This window comes from Muscardinus avellanarius (genome assembly GCF_963383645.1).
Source record: "Muscardinus avellanarius genome assembly, chromosome: 3".
NCBI classification, from domain to species: domain Eukaryota; kingdom Metazoa; phylum Chordata; class Mammalia; order Rodentia; family Gliridae; genus Muscardinus; species Muscardinus avellanarius.
Window position 1 is genome coordinate 90,068,103 of NC_137788.1, and position 26,394 is coordinate 90,094,496.

Consider the following 26,394-nt stretch of genomic DNA (forward strand, 5'->3'; position numbering starts at 1 on the left):
TCTCATATTACTCTGAAAAATGTGAGAACTCATTTGTAGAGATGAAAATCTGAAAGCATAAAGGAATGGTAATTTGCTGTAGCTAAAAATATATCCTATCTCTATGGATTTCCATCACGTGGTCTTGTTAGCTACATGTCCAGGCTTCATCAACAAAGCAAAATACCTATCAGAGTTTGCAGTCAAGAATCAGATGATGTTGGTTTTCATATGCTTTCCTCCAGCTGAACACATTTTAATGATTTCTCCATTAGACTTTCCACAGAGACAGGAGGAGGCATAATTACATTTCTGGCTCTAGTCATTTATAGTAAGGCTAACGTATACCTCTGTAAATGAAATAGTTACAGTCCTCATCTTCAGGAGACAAACTTAGTAGGGGAAAGAAACATAAAACACATAGTTACACACATAGTGTTTTTGTTGTATCAGGATAAGTGGCAAAAGGTGAAAGTGTGAAGTGCTATAAAAATTTACAGAAGGGAGACCCAAATTGGTTTTAAGTTTCAAGAAAACCTCTGAGTATCAAAAATAAAAGCAGGCCAATATAAGAAAATATAAGAAAAACTTAAAATTTAATGTACAATAAAAGGAAATAAAGGTCATGACCTGGAAGACAGCAAACAAAAAAATGATAAGAAGCTCAGAAGTATGTCATTACAGATGGCTTACAAAGGGAAAATGAAAGATGCCATTTAACCTTTCAAATGACTATTTATTACAGCAGAAGGTTCCAGGTGTCAGGGGATCGATGGAAAGAGATTATCTTATACCATGTTTGGAAAGCAACATAAGTCCAAAATCATGGGCAATTCCAAAAGCATACCCACATCAGTATATGCGTTTACAATTTATCTCTGGCTAACTTTCACAGGCTGTAGTGAGTACAAGTAATTCCACACTGAAAACTGAAAAAAAAATGCTCTTTGTAATAATTCATGCTTGGTTAAAATAGATTATCCAGTTTGGTATTCTCCTTTAGAATTTTTAAAAATAGCCAGCATCAATATAGGTTACCAATTCATCGGGCGTGGTGGCGCATGCTAGTAATCCCCGCGCTTGGGAGGCAGAGACAGGAGGATCGCGCTGGTTCGGAGCCAGCCGCGCTGGCTTAAGAGACCCTGTATTCAAATAAAAATACAAGAATGGGTCTGGGAGTGTGGCCCAGAAGTAGAAGGGCTTCCAGGAACCCCAGTGCCACAAAAATTATATATATATACATATATACACACACATATATATACATACATATACATACATATACATATATACACATACATATACATATACATACATATACACACATATACACACATATACACACATATACATACATATATACATACATATATACATACACACACACACACACACACACACACACACATATATATATATATATATATATATATATATATGTTATCAACTCTGAATTAGTTCATGGTAAGTTGGTAAGTGGATTGCCTGGGTAATTGTAAAACAGATCTAGGAGTAGCTTTTTAGGAAGCCAATCAGACACAATTATGAATCTCCCTTTGGTTAGGTATTGGTAAAAGAGTAACAGAATTCAGAGAGTTATAGCAAAGAATACGCAGCAGACTCTTGTAAGATGTTAGCCTGCTAGTTGAAAACTGTTGGGCATATTCTGTACTTAATAGGCTTTTTACACTATGAGGAACTTGCAGACACAAAGCATTTCCTTGGATCAGCTCTGAAGAGAATCCTATTATTTTAGTGGCTGCAGCTATTGCTTTTAGACAAGTTGGATATGCCCTGCCACTGTCACCTGGAGTAAGTGCTGGGTCTGTTTTTTCCTCCACGATCTTGAGTGAAGCTGCTGAAGCCAACTCGTCATGGATGAACGACGTGAAGAGTTGAGAGTAATTAGAACGTCCTCGTGTGGGAGGATTTTGTAAAACCCGCTCTAGTTCAGTCTGGGTCTTGCATGTTTTGTTTCTCAGGGAACAGACCCCTGAGTGCTATTTCGAGTCAGTTCACAGAGTGGTAAAGACAATAAAGAGAAATTGGGACCCAGGGCCTGCAGGATCCTTTGAGTTTGAGAAGTCCTCTGCGTTGTCTTTCAGTTGCTGGTTTAGGATAAAATGTTCGATAGTTTTCATTTTTTTTCTGAAGACATAAAGATTCATTTTGCAGGTAAATCATGGCCGGAGTGATGTACTACTTTTTGTAAGAGCTGAAGTTTATCTTAGGAGGCTTTATTACACTTAAAGCCAAGTGTGGCAGCAAATATATCTAATCAGTTCCTGAGTCCTGAACTGAATTCTTTTTGAATGATGAGCAATGAAGCAAATCTGGATTTCTAGGGGAATATATATATATATATATATATATATATATATACACACACACACACACACACACACACACACACACACAATATTATATTATATAAAATTGTATATATGTATATAGGTTTGGTGGTATTAGGGATTGAACCCAAACCACTGAGCTATTGAGCTACACTCCAAGCCCTTTTCTATTTTTTATTTCAATCAGGGTCTTGCTAAATTATGGCATGCTGGCCTTGAACCTTCTATCTCAGCTTTGCAAAGTACTGTGCTGGGAAGATTTTTAAATCTTTTTTTTTTTTTTTTTGGTGGTACTGGGGTTCCTGGAAACCCTTCTACCTCCGGGTCACACTCCCAGACCTATTTTTATATATTTTTATTTGGAAACAGGGTCTCTTATGCCAGTGCGGTTGGCTTCGAACCTGCGCAATCCTCCTGTCTCCGCCTCCCAACAAGCATGGGGATTACAAGTGTGCGCCACCATGCCCGGCTAGATTTTAAAATCTTGATGTAAAACATGTGGAAAGTTTGAAGTTGCCTTGGCAAATACCTGAGGTGTTACTGTTCAAATATATTGTTGGGTTTTCTAAGTAACATAAATACTGGCTCTCTGTTTACAAGAATACCCCCCAAAAATCATAATTCCACTTTTGTGAATCATTTGGATTTAGTAAGTACATTTCTTTCTTTCTTTCTTTCTTTCTTTCTTTCTTTCTTTCTTTCTTTCTTTCTTTCTTTCTTTACTCTCTCTCTCTCTCTCTCTCTCTCTCTCTCTCTCTCTCTCTCTCTCTCTCTTCCTTTCTTTTGTGGTACTGGGGAATTGAACCCAGGGGTATACCTTCTAGCTGCACCACCAGCCCTGGATTTTTAGTTTTTATTTTGAAAAAGGGTCTCACTGAGTTACAAAGGACCTCACTAAGTAGCTAAGGCTTTCTGCAAACTATGATCCTCCTGTCTCAGTCTCCCAAATGCTGGGATTAAGCGTGTGCCACCACGTCTGGCTTAGTATGTTTTTAAAATAGAAAGTTTAGGTTAGAATATTGGAATAACAATTTTATTTATAACTCTAAGATCTTGTACAAATCTTCATTGCCACCCATAGGGTTTTTGGATAGGCGAGATCTGAGTATTACAAGGATTGGTAAACTTCTGTTTCATTAAGTCTTCTATTACAGAGTGATCCCTTGTATGGCTTCACATTTTAAAGAGAAGTGAGATAATTTAGGAAGTAGTTTTGGAGGATCAATTTGAATTTTAACAGGTTTAGCACTTTTATATTTTTCTCACATCTGTAGAAGAGGTTCATAAGGTGTCAGGGATTTCAGAGAGAGAGAGTTATATCTATATTTTTGTAAAATTTTATAGTCTTTTCAGCATATCCAGTCTGGCCCTGGGGAACACATAATGTTCGATTATGTGTTCTGATTAGTCTGAGATTTCTAGTATTATGTCTTCTGAGGAAATTTGATTTGACCTCCCAGTTTAGGAAGCAGGTCAGTACCTAGGTCTGTGTCATAGATAAGAAAAGAATGACTTTCAGAGAAAGGGACATGGGTGACAGTTACCAGTTCCAGCAAAGAAACTCCTTGAATTTTGCTGGAAATTCTCACTCCTGAGTCTTTTGTGTTATCAGTCGGAGGAAGTTCTTGATGCACCATGATGAGACTTAAAGTAGACAGAATTTGATCCAGCATCTCCCAAGCAGTACAAATTTCTCCATTTATCTCAAGTTTAGTTTCTCTTTGTTGATTTAAAGTAGTTATTGGAAGTGGCTTCCTGGCCATTCCTCAGAGCCCTGCCAATATTGATTATTACGATAGGAGGTGAGAGGTTGAGGGTCTCCCTTTTAAGACCAGTCAGATGACCTAAGCTGCTCTTTTAAGGGGTTCAAAGGACAATTCTTTTCCCAATGTTCCTTTTGCTTCCAACAGTCTTAGCTACTTAGTGAGGCCCTCCGCAACTCAGTGAGACCCTGCTTCAAAATACAGAATAAAAATTAGGGTTGTGGGTGTAGCTTGGAGGTAGAATGCCCCTGGGTTCCATCCCCAGTATGGCAAAAAAAAAAAAAAAAAAAAAAAAGAAAAGAAAGAAACAAAGGAAGAGAGAAAGAAAAACAAATTGTTGGATAATGTATTTTGAAGTTAGAGTGAGACATCTGCAATTATTATAATTGCAATGTTTCTTTTCTATTCTTGTGTTTTCTTAGACTGTTCTGCTAAATGTTGTTGCTCTGTCAAGGAAGTGACTTCCCATTCTAGTTTGTTTCTTTAACACATCACCTTTCTCTGTGTACAGTCCCTTAACACAATGGACTGACAAAGCCACATCATTATGTTGACCACTAAGGCAAGAGTGCTGTTTAAATGTCTTCTAAGCAGATACAATAGTTCAAAGAAGATCAATCTTATATTTTATTTTTGCAAGATGGAATTATGGTCCAATCTATTCTCATAGGGAAATCTTTGGTTATGGCTTCAAAAAGCAATTGTCACATTTCCCAGATCTTTTTATTCTATCAGTGGAGGCATATATGACAAGACCTGAAAAGTACTTAGATCTTTCAAACTATTTTATGAGACCATTTTTTTTTTTAGCATTTCCAGAACTGTCTACCATGTGAAAAAAATAGATCTAAATCAGGGAGTTCCAGATCATAAGCATTAAGAAAGTTTTAATTTCCTTAAATTAGTTTGGTATATTTTAAGGGTCTGGAAAATCCTTCACAGAGACTTTGAGTTCAGCTTGAAACCAAGGTTTAGATTCTGCTGAGGCTGGTGCCCCAGGTTCATTAGTAAGTTGAGTCTTAGAGGCTATTTGCTGCTGAGGAGGTTTGGAGGAAAAGGCAAAGAATCAAAAAGGCTGAGTGGATTCAGAGTAACCAGGCAATAGAGAACAGGGAGGAGCAGAGGGATTAACAGATGGTTAAGCACATCAGTTGAATCTGAATTTAGGCCTTGATTTCTCATTAGTACACTATAAGGATTCAGTTGGAGAAGATATTTTAGAGTCATTTTGTCTTTTAGCAGCCTCTTCATTTCAATTTAAGGACTTTTTGTTGTTGTTGTTCTTTAGAGGTTCGGCTTATATCCCTCATTTTGTGCCTTTAAGATTGGTTATTTTTTTTCTAAGTTAAAGACTCCCTACAGTAATTCCTAGAATTTCAAATTATTCTTAGTAAAGTTCAGCCATTTTTCCCCCACAATATTCAGCCCACAGTTTTCCATATGGACATATTTTAGACTGGGAAGCATATGGTCTTGAAGACAGAAGGTCAGCCATGGAGCATGGTGCACAGGGCTGTCAGCGTCACTGGCCACCGGGAAGGGAAGAAGCCCATGCTAGGGCTGGGGAATCAGTTGTGAGGCTTCTCTTTGTCTAATACCTCATATACAATTCTGTAAAAACTTCTAATAATTCTATCTTTGAAATACATTCCCAGTCTTCCCACTTCTTGCTATTTACACTGCTTCAGCTAGTCCAAAGCACTTTCATTTAGCATCCAACTTATTGAAGCCCCGTACCAGAGCTCCCTGAGATTGTCTTGACTTTTTACAATCTATTATCAATGAGGCAGCTAAAATGTTCTTTTAAAACTACAGGTTGAGCCGGGCGTGGTGGCGCGTGCTTGTCAGCCCCGCGCTTGGGAGGCTGAGACAGGAGGATCGCACAGGTTCGAAGCCAGCCTCGGCTACTTAGTGAGGCTCTCAGCAACTTAGTGAGACCCTGTTTCCAAATAAAATATAAAATAGGGGTGGGAGTATAGCCCGGAGGTAGAAAGCCTCTGGATTCCACCCCAGTACCATCAACCCCCCCCAAAAAACCCCAACCAACCAAACAAACAAAAAGCCCTATAGATTACATGATATCATGCCATGCCTTAAAATCCTCTGATGAAGTTTCATCCTATTCTAAAAGCTAAAGTCCTCTGTAGGACCAGCATTGAATCCTGTGATGTGGGCACCTTTAATCTCGCTGATTTCATCTTTTGATTATTTTTCTCCTCTGGCTCTTCACTCCAACCACACTGGCTTCTTCACTGCTCCCTGGACTTATTGTTTCTGTATTTCTTTTCTATTTTTAATTTTTAATTAATTGATGTATTTATTTATTTTTGCAGGTCTAGGGATGGAACCCAGAGGCATTTGACCTCTGAGCTACACCCCCTGCCCAATTTTTTATTCTTTAATTTGAAACAGCGTATCACTAAGTTATGGAGGGCATCACTAAGTAGTTGAGGCTGGCGGGGGTGGGGGGCAAATGCTGGGATTACAAGTGTGCGCCACCACACCTGGCTTGTATTTCTTTTTCTGTTTGTTTGTTTTCATGGCATAGGAAATGGAATCTAGGGGCATTCTACCTCTGAGCTATACTCCAGCCCTATTTTTTACTCTTTATATTGAAACAAGATCTCACTAAATTGTAGAGGGCCTAACTAAGCAGTTGAGGTTGTCCAGAAACCTTAATCCTCCTTTCTCACCTTCCCAAGTACTGGGATTACAAATGTTCGCCACCACGCCTTGCTTGTATTTCTTTTTTTAAATTACAAAAAAGAGCCAGGCAGGCGTGGTGGTGCACGCTTGTAATCCCCACGCTTGGGAGGCGGAGACAGGAGTATCCTGCAGGTTTGAAGCCAGCCTCTCTGGTTTAAGAGGTCCTGTTTCCAAATATAAAAATAGATCTGGGCAATGTAGCCTGGAATTTGTAAAAGGGTTCCATCCCCAGTACCACCAAAATAAATAAATAAATAAATAAATAAATAAATAAATAAATAAATAAATACAAATAGGAGCACATATTTTCCTTTCTTTCTCATATAAAAGTACATACCATATAATACCATATAATTGCCCTTTCTCAATTATTCTGAAAGATCTTTTTTTGTGTGTGTGTGCTATTGGGGTTCCTGGAAACCCTTCTACCTCTGAGCTACACTCCCAGACCTATTTTATATTTGGAAACAGGGTCTCCCAAGCCAGCAAGACTGGCTTCGAACCTGCCTGATCCTCCTGTCTCTGCCTCCCATGCATGGGGATTACAAGCGTGCGCCACCACGTCCGGCTGAAAGATCTTTTTATACTAGTATACATAGGACTGTGGTAATTTTACAGCTGTCTAACACTCTAGAGCAAATAAATATACTGTGTCTATATTATCAGTTCCCTACTGGCAAGCACTTGAGTAGTTTCCAAATATGTTCCAATACAAGCATTGCTGCAGTATATTACTTTGTATAGGTATCACCACCACCACTATCACTACCATTATAATCATCATCATCATCATCAACATCATCATCATTATTATTGGTATTGGAGATTGAACCCAGAGACATTCTATCTCTAAGCTATGCCCCCAGATTTTAAATTTTTTTATTTTGAAACAGCATCATGCTAAGTTGCTGAGGCTAAACATGTGATCCTCCTGTTTCAGCATCCCAAATGCTAGAATTATAGACATGCCCCACTATACCCAGCTTGTACAGGTTTCTTTTTATATACATGCAGATGCACACGTGTAAGATGCAGGGTGGGAATTGTTTGGGCAAAGGCTAAATACATTTGTAATTTAGATAAATATTGCCAAATTATTCTCACCAGCAATGTGTGAGAAAATCTGTTTTCCCATATGCATCAACAGTATTGTGTATAGTCACTCTTGGAATTTTTTTCTATCTACATACTCATTGCTAAGGTAGATTTACTTACATTTACGTTTTAAGCTATAATGAATATATTATACTTAAATATTCAGAGACGAGTTTTTTTTTTAACCCTCTGTGAACCATCTTTGTCCTTTATCCATTTTAACTTTTGGGTTATTGTTCATTTTTTTTTTCAATTTCTAGGTACCCTTTTATATTAAAATAATATGTCTTTGTCTGTGATATGTATTGAAAATATATTTCCCCCAATATGTCATTTATTTTTGTCTAACAGAAGTGCTGTTTTTTATGGTTTAATTTATGAATCTTTTATGGTACTATCTTATATCAGTACACTCCAAAAAATATAATACAAACTCCAGATATGAGTCACATAGCAAGTGTGTGAGCTGCACTATTTATTTATTTATTTATTTATTTATTTATATTTGGAAACAGGGTATCATTAAGTTGTGGAGGGCTTTGCTAATCTTAAGTACTGGAATTACAAATGTGCACCACCATGACTAGCTTAAGCAACATAGCAATTTAAAATCTTTTTTAGAAGTCACCTTAAAAAAGCCGGGCGTGGTGGCGCACGCTTGTAATCCCCGCGCTTGGGAGGCTGAGACAGGAGGATCGCATAGGTTCAAAGCCAGCCTCAGAAACTTAGTGAGACCCTGTTCCCAAATAAAATATAAAATAGGGCTGGAAGTATAGCCCGGAGGTAAGAAGCCTCTTGGGTTCCACCCCCAGTGCCACAAAAAAAAAAAAAAAAAAAAAAAGTCACCTTAAAAAAAGTAAAAAGAATCAGGAGAAACTAGTCATTATATTTTTCCCCCTCCAGGAAATATTTATGTGAAAAATAGAGTTTTGAATATTCAAACTGTTTGTCTATAGCCTTTATACCTGGAGAACAACTTGGCCAAATAAAAAATCATGGCTTATAATTTGTCTCCTTGGGAGTCTTATAGATTTTGGTCTCTCTTCTGGTGATGAATATTGCTAGGGAGAAACAAAGAGATAACCTACAACTTACTATAATTCCACTTAAGAGTAGTTTGGAGTTATGATGGTATGAAAGGGGTCAGTCTGCATTCACTTGAAGTTAGACTTTGAATTTTAATCTTTTCCTGGACAGGTGGCATATGATATAACACCCTCTCCTGATGCTGGGCAGCAGTGGTCAGCTGCAGCTCCCAGTGTGCATCACCAGGGCTGACAGTCAAAACTCTGCCCTGTACCATGTTGTTAAACTGTGATGTTGTAGCCAACACATGTAAAGTGTATTAAATGATATTTTTAATTTATGATGAGTTTGTCAGAATGTAACTCTGTTGCTAGTAGAGGAACATCTTTAATGCTAACTGGATTTCCTATTTATTTATTATATATTGTTTATTTGTTTCTTGTTTGTTTGTTTTTGATACTAGGGATTGAACCCAGAGGCATTCCACCTTGAACTATATCCTCGGTGCCTTTTATAGTCTTTGTTTTGAAACAAGATCTCGATAAGTTGCTGAGTCTTGATAAATTACTGAGGCTAGTCTTGAGCTTGCGATTCTGTTTCAGCTTCTTAAGTACTGGAATTACAGGTGTGCACTACCATGCCTGGCTTGTATTTTCTATTTATTTATTTATTTATTTATTTATTTATTATTTTTTATTTTTTATTTTTTTGTGGCTCTGGAAGTGGAACCCAGGGGCATTCAACCTCCAAGCTACATCCCTGCCTGCCCTATTTTTTATTTTTCTTTTTGAAACAAGGTCTCACTGAGTTGCAGAGGGCCTCACTAAGTAGCTGAGGCTGTCCGCGAACCGCAATCCTCCTGCCTCAGCCTCCCAAATGCTGAGATTACAAGCGTGCGCCACCATGCCTGGCTCCATTTTCTATTTATTATAAGTGACTTTTTTCTTTTCTGACATCCCCAAAGACATTCTTCTTTTTCTTTTTAATCTTTAAGATGTAATGGTTTTATTAGTATAAGTTAATCTTGTCTATTCTGGGATATTTTCCTTAAAATAAAATGTGCCTTTTTATAAATTTGTTTTTCTTTATTTTAGGCAAAGTCTTTTCAAATTGTATCTGAAAGCATTTGCTTCATTATTTGAGTTTCCTTTTATTGGGAGCACCAATGATGAGCAAAATCTCTTTGCTTGTCTTTTATAATATTTTTTGGCTAACATCATCTGCCTCCTTATTTCTGTCTCATCCTGTATGCTTTGAAAAAATTTCTATTATTTATGGCCTCATTCTTTGTGCTTCTCATATTTTACTTTTTTTTTTTTTTGATACTGGGGTTCCTGGAAGCCCTTCTACCTCCAGGCTACACTCCAAGACCTATTTTTTAATATTTTTTATTTGGAAACAGGATCTCTTAAGCCAGCGAGGCTGACTCTGAACCAGCGCGATCCTCCTGTCTCCACCTCCCAAGAGCGGGGATTACAAGCGTGCGCCACCACGCCCGGCTACTTTGTATTTTTGAAAGGCATTTTTTACCCCCCTCTTTTTCATTCTTTAATCTTGAGATTTTTTTCTGTCTTATATTCTTATTCTATTGGTCATATCTTACCTGAGTTATTGTTTTTTTTTTCTTTTTTGGTCTATCCCCAGAGTTGTGACTACTTCATCAAGCTTTTAAGATTGTGTGTGTGTGTGTGTGTGTGTGTGTTTTGTGGTAACATTTTCCGGGTGAATTGGACTAGTATTTTCTGCCTGGGGAACATATTCCTATTATTTTTCTTCACATTGTAATTAATTCAGTTTTCTTGGACTGATTTGAGTGATTCCTATATCATGAGGATGGGGTTAGGGTACCCTTCTGACTTCACTTTCTCTTTCCTTCTACAAAAGTCCCACAAAGTTCCAATATGGTGCCTCCTTGTGGCCATGCCTCTTCTCAGATTCTAACTTAGTTTAGGAGGACTTTTATATTCAGCCCTGGGTTGTTCCCTTTATATGTATGTATGTATGTATGTATGTATGTATGTATGTATGTATTTTTACCTGGCCTCTGTTGCCAAGGGACAGCCTTTGTCAACTCAGGTGAGGCACTCACCTTTAGCAGGTGTATTTTGCTGATGCTTTTTGAGATTTCCCTTCTGTGGGTCCTGCAGGCATTTTAATTATTTTTTTTGCCAGTAAGGCTTGAACCCAGGGACATTCTACCTCTAAGCTACATCTTCAGCCTTTTGTTTTTATTGTTAAGTTGCTGAGGTTCTTGCTAAATTGCTAAAGCTGGCCTAGAACCTGTTATCCTCTTACATTTAGCCTTGTTTTTCCTCACAACAATTTCTTATGCATTACTTGCAATTTGGAGTTTGCAGCTTTTCACTATCTCTTAATTTTACTAAAAATAGCTTGCAGCCCCCCTAATTCTTCTTATTGTTTTGTATCTAAAAAAATACGGAAGTGAGAAGACCCATCGTTGAGCTGTCATCGAGTTTCTGAGAGGACATGATTTTTTTTGTGTGTGTGGTACTATGGGGAACTGAGAGGCATTCTACCTCTGTGCTATACCACCAGCCCTATGTTTCATTCCTTATTTTGAAACAAGGTCTCACTAAGTTGCAGAGGGCTCACTAAGTGCTGTGTGCATGTATGCCATTGTTATTGGGCATTTGTATCTCTTTTTTTGTGAGGTGTCTATTCAATTCAGCTGCCCATTTCTTGACTGGGTTATTTGTTTTTCTAGTGTAAACTCTTTTAAGTACTTTATATATTCTATATATTAGTCCTCAATCAGAAGGATAGCTGGTAAAGATCTTCTCTTATTCCATAGGCTTTCTCTTTAAACTCTTGATGATTTTCTTTGATAATCATAATTTTTTGTTTGATGCCATCCACTTATTAATTATTCTTTTAATTTCCTGAGCTTTGGGGGTATTGTTGAGGAAGTTTGTACTTATTTGATGCAATGTTGAAACTATGCCCTTCTCTAATAGCTTTCATGACTTGGTTTGGTAAATCTGGAGTGATTATTATTAGTTTGCCTCTGAATGTCACTTGGTCTTTTACTTTCATTGCCTTTAAGATTATCTCCTTGACCTCTACATTTGTCAATTTGATTATTATGTAGTTTGGTAAACCTTTTCTCTGATCTTGTCTACTGGCAGTTCTATATGTTTCCTGTACCTGTATGTTGACCTCTTTTTCTATATTTGAATTTTTTTAAATGGAACATCTCTGAAAAGATTATTGATTCCTTTGGTTTCAGCTTCTATTCCCTCTTCTATGCCTATTATTCTTAGATTAACTCTTAAAATTGGCCCATATTTTTTCTATGTTCAATTCATGCTGTCAAAATATTTTTTCTAAATTATATACTTAGTATTAATTTTTGGAATGGTCATCTTCTAAGAGTAAAATTCTATTTTTCATGTGGTCTAGTCTACTGATTATATGGATGCCTTTACTTCAAATATTACATTCTTCACTTCCTTCAGAGCTTTTTTCTGATTCTTGTTCAGAGTGGGTGTCAGATTCTTTATTTATTTGTTTATATTTTTTTGGCTCTTTCTAAATTCTTTTCAGAAATCCTGTATCATTTCTACTATTAAAGTTCTGATTTGTCCTTCTGGTGATCTCTGCAATTCTGTGTAGGTGGGTTCTGTTATTGTGGGGTTGTGGGAGCGCATTGCTTCCTTATTATTCTTTCTTCTCATAATTTCAGGATTTATAAGTTTATATCTTTGTTTCTTTTGATATCTTTCTCTCATTCTGTAGGTGTCAGCTGGTATATATAATGGAAAGTTGTGTTGTATTCAATGGTGAAGGTTGAGTGAGGAGGAAGGTGATGAAGTAGAATAGGGTAGAATAGGGTAAAGCAGCAGAGAAGATCAAAAGAATGAGAGTTTGAATTTGGACAGGTACATAGTAGGGAATAGAGATAGTGACAAGCAGGAATAGCAACTATAATATTAAAAAAATTAGACTTCAAGCTTAACTTATTAAAAGAGATAATGCAGGTCATTTTGTACTGGTAAAATGAACAATCCAGAAAGAGGAAATAATTATAGTCAACATTTTTGGCCCAAACATAGGTGCAACCATTTTCATGAAACAAACTGTTTGCTACATTAAGCCTAACTCCAATTAGAATGGAAATCATTGAAAATACAAACAACAACAAATACTGGTGAGGGCTTGGAAAAGTGGAAACTCTAATACGTTGCTGATGGGATTACAAATTAGTGCAACCAAATTTGGAAACCAGTATGAGGGAGTTTCAGAAGAATGGGAATGAGACTACCATATGACCCAGCAATACCACTCTGGGTATCTATACCAAAGAATGGAAACCAACCACCAAACGAATGCATGTGTATCTATGTTCATAGCCACACAATTCACAATTGCCAAACTATGGAACCAGCCAAGATGTCCATCAACAGATGAATTGATTACAAAACTATGAGATATGTATACAATGGAATTTTACTCAGCCATAAAGAAGAATAAAATCACATCATTTTCAGGAAAATGGATAGAACTGGAAAACATTATGCTAAGTGAGATTAGCCAGTAACAAAAAATGAAAAGTCAGACATTCTTTTTAATATTCAAAAGCTAGGAAGAAAATAGGACATGGAAGGGACTCTAGACAAAGAAAGAGAAACCTTAGATGAGTAACAAAGGCAACGTGAGGGAGATGGGAGGGAGGAAGAGGGAAACTCCCTAATGCACATGATATACATTCATAAACATATCAAAGTCAGGTACTAAGCCAAGTTGGAGAAAGAAGGAGGGAGAAGGGAATGGGGTAGGAATTGGGGAAGGGCTAAATGAGTGAGGTGTGCATGATGCCTCTACCATCCTGTACCTCATAATGATGTATGATTACAATGTACCAATAAATAAAAAATATGTTAAAAAATCTGTTTCCACATACAAAAAATGTGAATATTTGTAACAGTTATATTCTTTTTTTTTTTTATGGGTCTGGAGATGGAACCCAGGGGCATTCGACCTCCAGCTACACCCCCTGCCCTATTTTTTATTCTTTATTTTGAAACCAGGTCTCACTGAGTTGTGTAACAGTTATATTCTTAACTTCCCAAATTGAAAGCAACCAAGATGCCCTTCAGTGGCGAATGGATAAATAAGCTATGGTATATCCAGATAATGGAATATTTTATTCAGTATTGAAAAGAAATGCGCTATCAAGTCATGGAAAAACTTGGAAGCACTTTTTTGTTTTTGTGGTACTGGGGTTCCTAAAAGCCCTTCTACCTCCGGGCTACACTCCCAGACCTATTTTATATTTTTGAAACAGGGTCTCTTATGCCAGCATGGCTGGCTTCAAACCTGCACGATCCTCCTGTCTCCGCCTCCCAAGCGCGGGGATTACAAGCATGCTCCATCACACCCAGCCTTGGAAGCACTTTAAACACACACACACACACACACACACACACACACACACACACACACACACATATATATGTGTGTGTGTGTGTGCATTTTAATCATACATCACATTGGAATACAAGACTTGTGAGGGTATGCAAGCAGACATCATTAAATTAGCCCTTATCCAATCCGCATCCCACACCCTCCCCCTCCCTCGATCCCATGCTTGATTAGTGATTTTCTTTGATACACTTGTACATCATGAGTCTTAAAGAGATTCCATCCTCCCCCATTCCATCCCCTCTGATTGGTCACCTTAATTGCTCCTCTATAGGGCCCTTTCTACAACGAGACCTCCTCCTATTACCCATTTCTTCCTAGTTTTTGCATATTAGGGAAAGCATCTTTTTTTAAATTTTCTGTGATATTTCTCTGTGTATGCCACATTGCGAGTTCCTATCCCACTCTTGATGGCCCTGGCACTGGCCTGGCCATCCGGAGGACTCTGATCCCGACCTTGCTGGCTCCAGTACTGGCCTTGCCTCATTGCAGGCCCCTATCCAGGCCTCGCTGGCCCCAGCACCGGCCTCACTCTTCAGCAGGCTCCGATCCCAGCCACAGAGGCCTCAGCACCAGCCTTGCCTCACATCAGTCTCTGATCCCAGCTTCACTGGCACCAGCACAGGCCTAATACCTCGGCAGGCTCCGATCCTGGCCTCACTGGCCCCGGCACCAGCCTCACCCCTTGGCAGGCTCTAATCCTGGCCTTGGAGGCCCCAGCATCAGCCTTGCTTCATGGCAGGCTCCGATCCCGGCTTCGGAGGCCCCAGCATTGGCCTTGCCTCACAGCAGGCTCCGATCCCGGCTTTGCTGGTCCCAGCATCAGCCTAACCCCTCGGTAGGCTCTGATCCAGGCCTCGAAGGTCCCAGCACTGGCCTTGCCTCATGGCGGGCTCTGATCCAGGCCTCGAAGGCCCCAGCACTGGCCTTGCCTCATGGTGGGCTCTGATCCTGGCCTCACTGGCCCGGGCACCGGCTTCACCCCTCGGCAGGCTCTGATCCTGGCCTCAGAGGCCCCAGCATCGGCCTTGACTCACAGCAGGCTCCAATCCTGGTCTCTCTGGCCTCGACACCAGCCTAACCCCTCAGCAGGCTATGATCCAAGCCTTGGAGGCCCCAGCACCGGCCTTGCCTCATGGTGTGCTCTGATCCTGGCCTCACTGGCCCGGGCACCAACCTCACCCCTCGGCAGGCTCCGATACTGGCCTCAGAGGCCCCAGCATCGGCCTTGACTCACGGCAGGCTCCATTCCTGGCCTCTCTGGCCTCAACACTGGCCTAACCCCTCGGCAGGCTATGATCCTGGCTTCGGAGGCCCCAGCACCAGCCTTGCCTCATGGTAGGCTCTGATCCCAGCCTTGCTGGCTCTGGCTCCAGCCTAACTGCTCAACAGGCTCTGATCCCGGCCTCGAAGACCCCAGCACCAGCCTTGCCTCACAGCAGGCTTCGATCCCAGCCTCGCTGGTCCCAACATCAGCCTCACCCCTTGGCAGGCTCCAATCCCAGTCTCGGAGGCCCCAGAATCGGCCTTGCCTCACATCAGGCTCTGATCCTGGCCTTGCTGGTCCTGGCATCAGCCTAATCCCTCGGCAGGATTTGATCCCAGGCTCGGAGGCTCCAGCACCAGTCTTGCCTCACTGCGGGCTCCGATCCTGGCCTCACTGGCCCCGGCACCAGCCTCACCCCTCGGCAGGCTCTGATCCTGGCCTCAAAGGCTCTAGAACCAGCCTTGCCTCATGGCAGGCTCCGATCCTGGCCTTGCTTTCCTCGACACTGGCCTAACCCCTTGGCAGGCTATGATCCTGGCTTCAGAGACCCCAGCCCCAGCCTTGCCTCACGGCAGGCTCTGATCCCAGCCTCCCTGGCTCTGGCCCCGGCCTCACCACTTGGCAGGCTCCAATCATGGCCTCAGAGGCCCCAGCACCGGCCTTGCCTCCCGGCAGGCTCCGATCCTGGCCTCACTGGTTCCAGCACTGGCCTCATCCCTCAGATGGCTCTGATCCCTGCCTTGGAGGCCCCAACACCAGTCTAGCCTCATGGCAGTCTCTGATTCCAGCCTCACTGGCCCTGTCACTGGCCTCACCCCTCAGCAGGCTCTGATCCCAGCCTTGGAGGCCTCAGCACCAGCCTTGCCTCATGGCAGGCTCTGAACCCGGCCTTGCTGTCCCTGTCACTGGCCTCACCCCTCGGCAGGCTCCGATCTGAGCATTCTCTTCACCCATCATGTTGTCCCAAGTTCTCGAGGGTGCGCAGTGGTAGCATTCTGCCTCTGGGGTTATTTCTTTATAAGTTCCAGGTGTATTGCATCATATCTCTGCCTCTCCTGAGTGCTGGCCACTGCCATTGCTGCTGCCTCCACCATTTCAATTCTTTCTCAAACTCTTTTCCCACACTGCATGTTGTCCAGTATTCCTGATTGTGCATGACAGTAGCATTCCACCTTTGGGGCAATTTCTTCAGAAGATCAGGGTGGGTTGGATCAGATCTCTGCCTCTCCCAAATACAAGCCTCCACCGCTACCACAGCTGCCACTGCCAACACCACCTTCCTCCTAGGTCTTCCCTGAGCTCCCTCCTTATAGATGATGTCCAGGATTCTTAAGCATGTAAGGAAGAAGCAGACCTCCTTCGCGAGGAATTTTTCTAAAAGTTCCAGTTCAGTGGATATGTTTTGTCTGCATCTCCAGAATCCTGGCTGCCGCCGTGGCTATCTTGACCCATCTCCAATATTTTTTCTTTTCTTTTTTCTTTTTCCTTACTTTTCTCTTTTTCTTTTCTTTTCTTTTCTTTTCTTTTTTTTTTTTTGAATAAGAGAAGACAGTATGTGCGGTTTGAAGAGGTTGTGAGATCAGGCACTCGGTAGCAATGAATTTTTTTCTCCCTTTCAAGAGCAGAGTCCAACAGCCTCACCACACATAGCATGATTTGCTGTTCTAAGCGCATCACGGCAGCACTGAGTTCCTAGGTACCCATGGCTTGGCCTCCTGTTCAGTGCCGGGCCTCCTGGAACGCAGGACTGGCCTTCCACCTGGCACCAGGCCTTCCAGGTAGCCGCCGGGCCGCCTCCCCCCACCCCTGCCCAGGGCCACCGGACCTTCCGGGGAGCCAGCGGGGCCACGTGCCCCCCGCCCAGGGCACCAGACCTTCTGGCCCGGGCCCTGGAAGCACTTTAAAAGCATTGAAAAAGCTACTATAGTATATGATTCCTACTATATGACATTCTGGAAAAGAACAAACTAAAGAGTAAAATGATAGGTGTTTGCCAAGAATTGGTGGGTGAGAAGCAGGAGGGAGGGATGAGTTAGGAGAGCATATGTATATTTGAGGACAATGAAACTATTTTATATTACGTAGTAAGGACACATGCCATTATATAATTGTCAAAATCCAGAGTATACAAAACAGTGAACCCTAATGTCAACTATAGACTATTGTTAATAATGTATAAATATAAATTCATTAGGTACAATAATTGCACTGTACTATTCCAAGGTCCTAATAAGAGGGGAAATTGTGCCTGTGGGTTGGGATTAGCAAGTGAAATCTGTTAAAATTTTCTGCTACCCTAAAACTACTTAAAAATAAGTATTTTAATTGAAAAATCTTGAATTGTCAGTTCTGTCTTAGGAGTTTGAAGAAGGATAACACTTATTAGTGGGAAAATGAGTCTCTGAACTACATCCTCTTGTTTACAGAAACTGTCATTGAAAGGAAAGTGCAAAGGGGGAAGAGAACAATGTGTCACAGCTGCTGTTGGGTCCTCAGAAGCTCCAGGTGAAAGGCTCTCTGCTGATTAGAGCTTATGAATGTCTCTCTGGAAGCATCAAAGAAAGCTCAGGGCCAAGTAGGGAGGAAAAGAGAAATTTCTCTGTAAATAAAATGGAGACTCTTGATCGAGGATGGTAGAGGAAAAGAGGGTTCTGGGTTACAGGAGGAAGGATGGGTCCTTTGGAGAAAAGTAAACAGCAAGATGTTTTTAAACTTAGGATGCTTAGTATTGTATATTCTGTTGCTTTTGTAAATTTGATGTAAAATCTCTCTGTATCCTTAAATCTTTGGTAAAGCCTGCACTTACTCAATGGTTCACATTGAGTTTTCTTAAAAAAATTCTATGAGCTGGGTGTGATGGTGCAGGCCTGTAATCCCAGTACTGAGGAGGCTGAGACAGGAGGATCACAGGTTAGAGGGCAGCTTCAGCAATTTTATGAGACTCTCAGCAATTTAGTGAGACCCTGTTTCAAAATAAAAAATAAAAAAAGGACTGAGGATGTAAGTTGGAGGTAGAATGTCCCTGGGTTCAACCCCCAGTACAACAACAACAGTGAAATTCTTTTTTTATTTTTTTGGTGGCACTGGGGTTCCTGGAAACTCTTCTACTTCCGGGCTATACTCCCATACCTACTTTTTATATTTTTATTTGGAAACAGGGTCTCCTAAGCCGGGGAGGCTGGCTTCGAACCTGCACGATCCTCCTGTCTCCGCCTCCCAAGAGCGGGGATTACAAGCGTGCGCCACCACGCCCGGCTAACAATGAAGTTCTATGAGTGGGGTGGGCATTGGGTGTGAGTTTGACTCAGGGAAAGGCAAGGAGACGAGGAGATGGGCCTCACATGAGTTTGGAAGTACAAAAGAAACATGGATTGGAAACGAAACTCTCTTATGAGAGCAGATGCCCCTGACATTTTGCAGAAATTTTAGGCAGAATATTGAGCTTCCTCCTGAATGAAGGGCAGGACCCAACAAAATTTCTTATCTACCTCAGAGGACAGGGTGTGTTTAGTTGACATTTGGATTACATGTAAAGCCATTTTGTTTCCAAATCAAACTCTTCCCTCTCTACAGACCTGGCTGTGGGTCAGTGTACTGAGCTGTAGTTCAGCTCCATGGTAAGTTAGATCACTGAGAGAATGTTAGGTGATGTGCCATTACAGAGTAGACGCCATGCCAGACAGAATCTAGTACTGCATAGTGGACTAGTGGGTCTATGCTAGACGCACATGTGTATGAAATTATTCAGTCCTCATCATCTACTGTGAAGTTAAGAGACTGAAGCTCAGAGAGGCCGTCATGAAATTACTAAGAGCAAATTCAAATTCAGCTGCCACCAAACTCTCTCCTTAACCTTGAATAATGTGGCAAACAAAGATAACTCGAGTTCCTTTTACTCCGGCTTCATTAGTCCATTTGCATAGACAGGCTGTCTTCTCAGCAAAAGAACTAAAGGCTTGCATAGCAGTTCTGATAGGCCCAAGCTGGGAAATAAAAACAATTTCTGAGAGTTGAACTGCACATGAACTTCACATATTTTTAGCAGGCCTTCGTGGGTATTTAGTGGGAGCCGATTACTGTTTTTGAATAAGACTGGAATTTCAATTGCATTTTGAATTTTCACAATGTATTATCGTAGTTTTCTGCTCTCCTCTCCCCTGCCCCCAGCTGCCTACTTTCTGCACAGTAACCCTTTGAGGCAGAGGCTCTGGGTTACTTGTCGAGGGTCCCAGACCTGTTAAAGGCTGAAGCATTGGCAGCTGCTGCAACGGGGTGTCAACTCTGTGAAACCTCTTTATGGATTAGTTCCTGATGTAGCAGTGTAGGTACAGGTTCTGGTTGAAGGAAAGTTGTCAATAAAAGTGGCAGCTTAAAATTTCCTAATCCTCTTTGTTTTGAAATGCGCAAGCAGATTATTTGAGCAATACGTTAGGACTCTCCAGATCTATCCCTTTGAGGATGAATTACGGTTGACTTCCCTACTCCTGATTTCAAGAGTAGCTGTGCCCTCCTTAATGAGCAGACATATTTGTACCACTGTTCCGTTTGTCACAAATTCTGCCTTGCATATCATCTTAGCAGTAAATACCTCAGTCTTTCCACTTGAGGACGAGATAATTTGTGCATTTTACTGGCATGTAGCAATCGTCAGTAGCCTGTCAGATCCTCTGTGTAGAGAAAAAGCCTCATTCTGAAAGTTGTAAGATGGCCACACACACACACACACACACACACACACGCACACGCACACGCACACGCACACGTGTGCACTAAACAAATCAAGCAATTGCATATACCAAATCTTGCTTCATCTGAGGACACTCATTCCTCTTATATGGAAATACTCGGTTCTTGGCAATTGCTTATGGACATGTGATATATCATTCACACACATACAATTTGGTAAGTTTGTACACATAAAGTCTTTTTACAGTTTTTAAAGAAGAGGTAGTGGATTTAGGGATATGCACTTGTATAATTCCTTGTTCACATTCGACATTATCAAGCATCTATTTAGAATACATCAGCAAGCAATTTTTATAGGCAAAGTATAAAATACTTTTCACAGAGCTAGGTCTTGGCTCATAAATGTAGGTTTGGAGCCAGGTGTGGTGGAGTACACTTTCAATTCCAGTACTTGGGAGGCTAAGACAGGAGGATTGCAGGTTTGAGGACAGCTTCAGCAAGTAGTGAGACTCTCATCAACCTAGTGAGACTCTGTTTCAAAATAAAAATAAAATAGGTCTGGGGGGTGTAGATCAGAAGTAGAATGCCTAAACCCCAGTACCACACACATATACACAAAAATAAATAAATAAGAAAACACAAATGTGGGTTTGGCCCATTCATATCCCACAGGAATGTGAGGATTCCAGTTTGTCATTTCCCTAAGATATCGCTTACCCCTTAGAGAAGCTGGTTTACCACAGTAGTTGGAACTCTGTAAATAAAGTATATGTTAAAAGTAGCTTTATAAACACATCAAATCAAGGGAAAGCAAATCACCCACAGTAACTAAAAATCAAATATAAAAATATTGCCATCGTAATAAGTGATCAGAAGAAATCACCATAATATGCATCAAAAAATAAAAATAAAGAAATACAGATTTGAAAGGAAGAAATAAAGCCATTGTTATTTTTAGATGACATGACTGTTTATATGCAAAATACCAAATACTTTACAAAAAATATCTCCTGGAACTAATCAGTGATTAATAGCAGGATACTGGGTTAATATACAAAAGTCAATTGCTTTTTCATATACCATTAACAAACAATTGAAATTTGAAATAAAAACAATAATTTAAATAAGCATCAAAATGCCCAACTATTAGTTAAGCAAATACCTGTGTATATATCTAACAATATTTGTACAACACACACACACACACACACACACACACACCCTTGAGTTTGATCCCCAGCACCACAAAAAAAATGTGAAAAAACCATAAAATTCTGATGAAAGAAATTAAAGAGATAAATAAATGAGATATCCCATGTTCAAGGATAGGAAAGCAGTATTTTCAAGACATCAGTTCTTTCCAACTTTATAGTTTTAACAGTCTCAATCAGAGTCCCGGCAAGTTGCTTTGTGAATATTGACAGATTCTAAAGTTTATGTGGAGAAGAAACAAAACAAAACAAAACAAAAAACCTGGAAGATGGAGGCTACTGAACTTTGAGACTTTCTATAAAGCTAAAGCAATCAAGGTGGAAAGACGAATAGATCAATATGACAGGATGAGAAGCTCAAGAACAATCCCACACAGGTATAGTCTATTGATCCTTGACAAAAGAGCAAAGGGAATTCAATGGAGAAAGGACTGCCTTTCAACAGACAGTGGTGAACTAAGAGAACACGGACATGCAGCAAATATGTAAATAACTACATAAACAAGTAAGCGGATAAATTTAGTCAAGACACAGACCAAGCACCTTTCACAAAATTTAACTCAAGATGAGTCATAGGTCTAAATGTATAGCTCAAAACTGAAACCTTCTATAAGATAATATAGAAGAAAGCCTAAGTGACCATAGGTGCGGCCATGACTTCTTAGAGATAACAAAAGATTTGTGATCCATGAAAGAAAATGATTCTCTACATTCTCACCACCATTTATTACTGTTTGTATTTTTTTTTTTTTTTGGTGGTACTGGGGATGGAACCTGTCTACCCTCCAGGCTACACTCCCAGACCTATTTTATATTTTATTTGGAAAGAGGGTCTCTTAAGCCAGCGAGGCTGGCTTCGAACCTGCGCTCTCCTCCTGTCTTCGCCTCCCAAGTGCGGGGATTCCAAGTGTGAGCACCACACCCGGCTACTGTTTGTATTCTTGATGATTGCCACCATTCTAGGAATTAGATGGAATGTCAGTGTAGTTTCAATTTGTATTATTGACCATTTATATTTCTTCTTTTGACAAGTTTCTACTGAGCTCAAGTGCACATTTTTGAACTGAGTTTTTTTTTTTCCAGTATTGGGGATTGAACCCAAGGACATTCTACCTCAGAACTATACCCCCAGCCCTATTTCTTATTCTTTATTTTGAAACAGGGTGTCACTATGCTTCAGAGGGCCTCACTAAGTAGCTAAAGCTGGCTGTAAAACTGTGATCCTCCTGTCTCAGCCCCCCAAGTACTGGAATTACAAGCATCATGCACCATCATGCTCGGCTGGATTGAAATTTTTTTTTTTTTTTTTTAGTGTTAAGGTTTTTGAGTATATATATATATATATATATATATATATATATATATATATATATATAAGATATCAGCCTTCTATCAGAGAAGTAGCTGGTAAAGTTATTTTTCCTCATTCCCCAAGATCTCCCTTCATGCTCTTGATTGTTTCCTTTGCTGTGCAGAGCTTTTTAATTTGATGCCATTCCATTGTTGGTTCTTGGTTTTATTTCCTGAGCTTAGGGAGTTTTGTTGAGGCAGTATCTCCCAATGACTATGTGTTGGAGAATTGGTAATATGTTTTCTTCTAGTAATTGCAAAGTTCTTTGTCTAATTTCTAGGTCTTTGATCCATCTTGAGTTGATGCTTATGCAGGTTGAGAGATAGGTGTCTATTTTTCTTCTTGTACATATGGATATCCAGTATTCATGGAACCACTTGTTGAATAGGATGTCTTTCCTCCAATGTATGTTTTTGGCTCCTTCATTTGGAAATGAATGCAATTTATTAAACCTAGAGCCCAGGTAAGTTTGAATCTTCCTTAGAAAACCAAGGACACCAGGTGTAGGTAAGGTTTCCCAGAGCTCATTTCAGAGGGCAGCTTTGTACACTTGAAGGACTGGAAGATGAAGCTTCTATGGTGGTGATTGAATTATCTAATAGTACCTTCTTTTCCCTTGTAGTTTATTGGTTGACTTGACTGCCATTTGTGTCAGGAAGCTGACCTGGCTATCACCCACAGACAATATACCGGGCCACTTCACCCAAGGGACTCAAGTTTCTATCATGATGTCTGAAGAGAATTATTTTTCCCCAAACTGCACAATGATCTTGGGCTCCTTAAGATTCCCTAGAGCTTGGGAAGAGAATGTCAAGGTGACTCTAGGCCAGGTTGCTCTCAAGAGCCCCCTCTCCTCTGAAATTAATAACAGGCCCAGGAATCTCAATTTGGCTATCTCTCCTATTATTCACCCTAAAGTTTAGGTTTGTGTCTCCCAAACCCTGTTCCCTCAAAATTGTTGCACAGTTTAAATTGATGGGCTCAACCATCAGTCAAAAATATAATTCATCTTTTATAAAGAGAAAAAATTTTATCATTCTAGTAGGGATAGGTGGATTAATTTTGTCCTTGAACCTTTTCATTTGATATGAAATAAAAGATAGCTCACTGATCTCTTTAGCTTTGAACTTTGGGCTGTTGAACTTAGTGATTCACCATGCCCTTGGGTTTATTTTAGAACCCTTTAATGGTTTATTCTCTATCAGTTAACTCACACTCTTCTTGGACTTAATTGCTGTGTGACTCTCTTTGTGCAATTTAAAAACTCATTTCAGCAATATAAATGGAAGTGGGGTGTTCTGCCCCTACCTTAATAAGTTTGGTTGGTTTATCTCCCTTAGTACACCAACTCAGGACCATTTTTCTATTTTAGAGTTTCTTGTAGGAGAGACTCTGATCCCTAAAATCTGCCTATTAGTCCAGGGATTAAATTCAGAGTTGATCTGTAGAAATATGGTCCCAATCTCTCCAAATACATAATTGCAATTTTGGGCAGACTTCCTGTAGCCTTAGAACCAAGGTGTGAAATACTGTGTTTGTAACATCAAATATTTTAATTTGGAATTAAAATATACATGGAAACCCATGAAACTCTAAGGAAGTAGGGTGACTTTCCTATGACTGATGGGTAGAAACAAATGGTAAAGTGGTAGAGTAGGACCCTCAAAAAAATAAAGAACACTAGAAACACAAGGATAAGTCCTCAAAAGAGAAGAGGAGGGAAGAGAGGGAGAGGGAGAGGGAGAGGGAGAGGGAGAGGGAGAGGGAGAGAGAGAGAGAGAGAGAGAGAGAGAGAGAGAGAGAGAGAGAGAGAGAGAGAGAGGAGGCAGGTCAAGTTTGCAGGGTTATGAAGAACTGAAAATCAGCTACATGTTCAGAGACAATGAAAGGAGGCTTAACACTCCAACACCTGCAGCTGCCTCTACATCAAACATGTGACTTCATTCTGGGTAAAGCAAACCAGACAGCATGACTATGTAACCTGAAGGAACCCCAATTCCTAGGTTTGCTCATTCTGGATCTGTGATAATCTCAGACACTTCCACCCTGGGCTCCTCCCGCATCCTCACCCTGCATCCTCACCTCTGGTCCTTCCTGGACCCAGGGTACTACTATACTGAGCCTGTGCTTACCGCTGTTTAGAAAGATGCTAAAGATCTTAGAATGTACACAAGGTTTTCATTTTCAGTTAATCTGAAATTAATAAGAAATTAAAATGCAGAAGCTTTGAGAGAAACTCTGAAGCTCTTGTGTTGGGGAAAGAACATAGAAGATTGTATTTCTGTGTCTTCTGACAGGGGAAGGTGATCCTGAACCTCATGTTTGTTTAGATGGTGAAACCCCAGGGATTTCTGTCAAACAGACTGTTCCCAAATCTAGGGCAAGACTGCTGAGAGTGCAAAGTTCAGCCTTTAAAACAACAGCTCCCTGGACAAGTATTTTTTGACTGGGCAAATGGCTATGCGTGTTGGAATGAGACAAAAGGTAACCATGGGATGTTGAACTTTAGCAAGTAGAGGGGTCCTGGCAGATTCCAGGGAGCTCCATTTTGAATTTTTACTTTTAGCCCCCTCACCCCTTTTAGGAGAAGACTGAAGAGTTTGCAAGTTGGTCAAGTTGTTAGCAGATTCTCAGTTATTATTGTGTCTTGCAGATAGTGTCAGGCAAAATGGAGAGCTGATAAAAACTAATGATTGCCAGTGGAGCTGGACCCAACCTGATGCCTCTTCCTCAATCTCTTTTCATTTTACACAGAAGCATTTCAATTATCCTGATAATATGTGGTACCCTGAGAACATTATTTACACTTCTGAGTCAGGTACTTTTCTGCAAATTGGGACTAATGGAGGCTTGATGCAAGAAATAAATAAGGTCTGAACATAAAAACGCCAGCAAACAGCCCTCCATCATCATTATTAGTGTCTTCCTCTCTCTACCTCACATGTTAGTTAACTTCATCAATCCTTTCTTTTTGCTCGCTCTTTCTTTCTTTCTTACTTTCTTTCTTTCTTTCTTTCTTTCTTTCTTTCTTTCTTTCTTTCTTTCTTTCTTTCTTTCTTTTTTCTGGTGGTACTGGGGAGGGAACCCAGGGGCTTTCTACCTCCAGGCTACACTCCCAGACCTATTTTATATTTTATTTGGAAACAGGGTCTCACTAAGTTATTGAGAGCCTCACTAAGTAGCTGAGACTGGCTTTGAACCTGTGCCATCCTCCTTTCTCAGCATCCCAAGTACTGGAATTACAAACATACGCCACCACGCCCAGAAATCCTTTACTTTTTTAAAAAACCTTTTTCTTGGTACATTGTAATTACACAGGATAGTGAGATTTAAAGCGATACATCCATATACACACCCAACATCATGGTGTGTTTTCTTATTTTATCTCCAGTTTCTCTTCTCTCTTCTCCCTCATCTCCTTCTACCACCCTACTGGTCTCTCCTTACTTTCATGCAGTGTCCTTTCTTTCCTTTTTTCTGTCTATCTTTCACATATGAAGGAAAACAAGCATGGGAC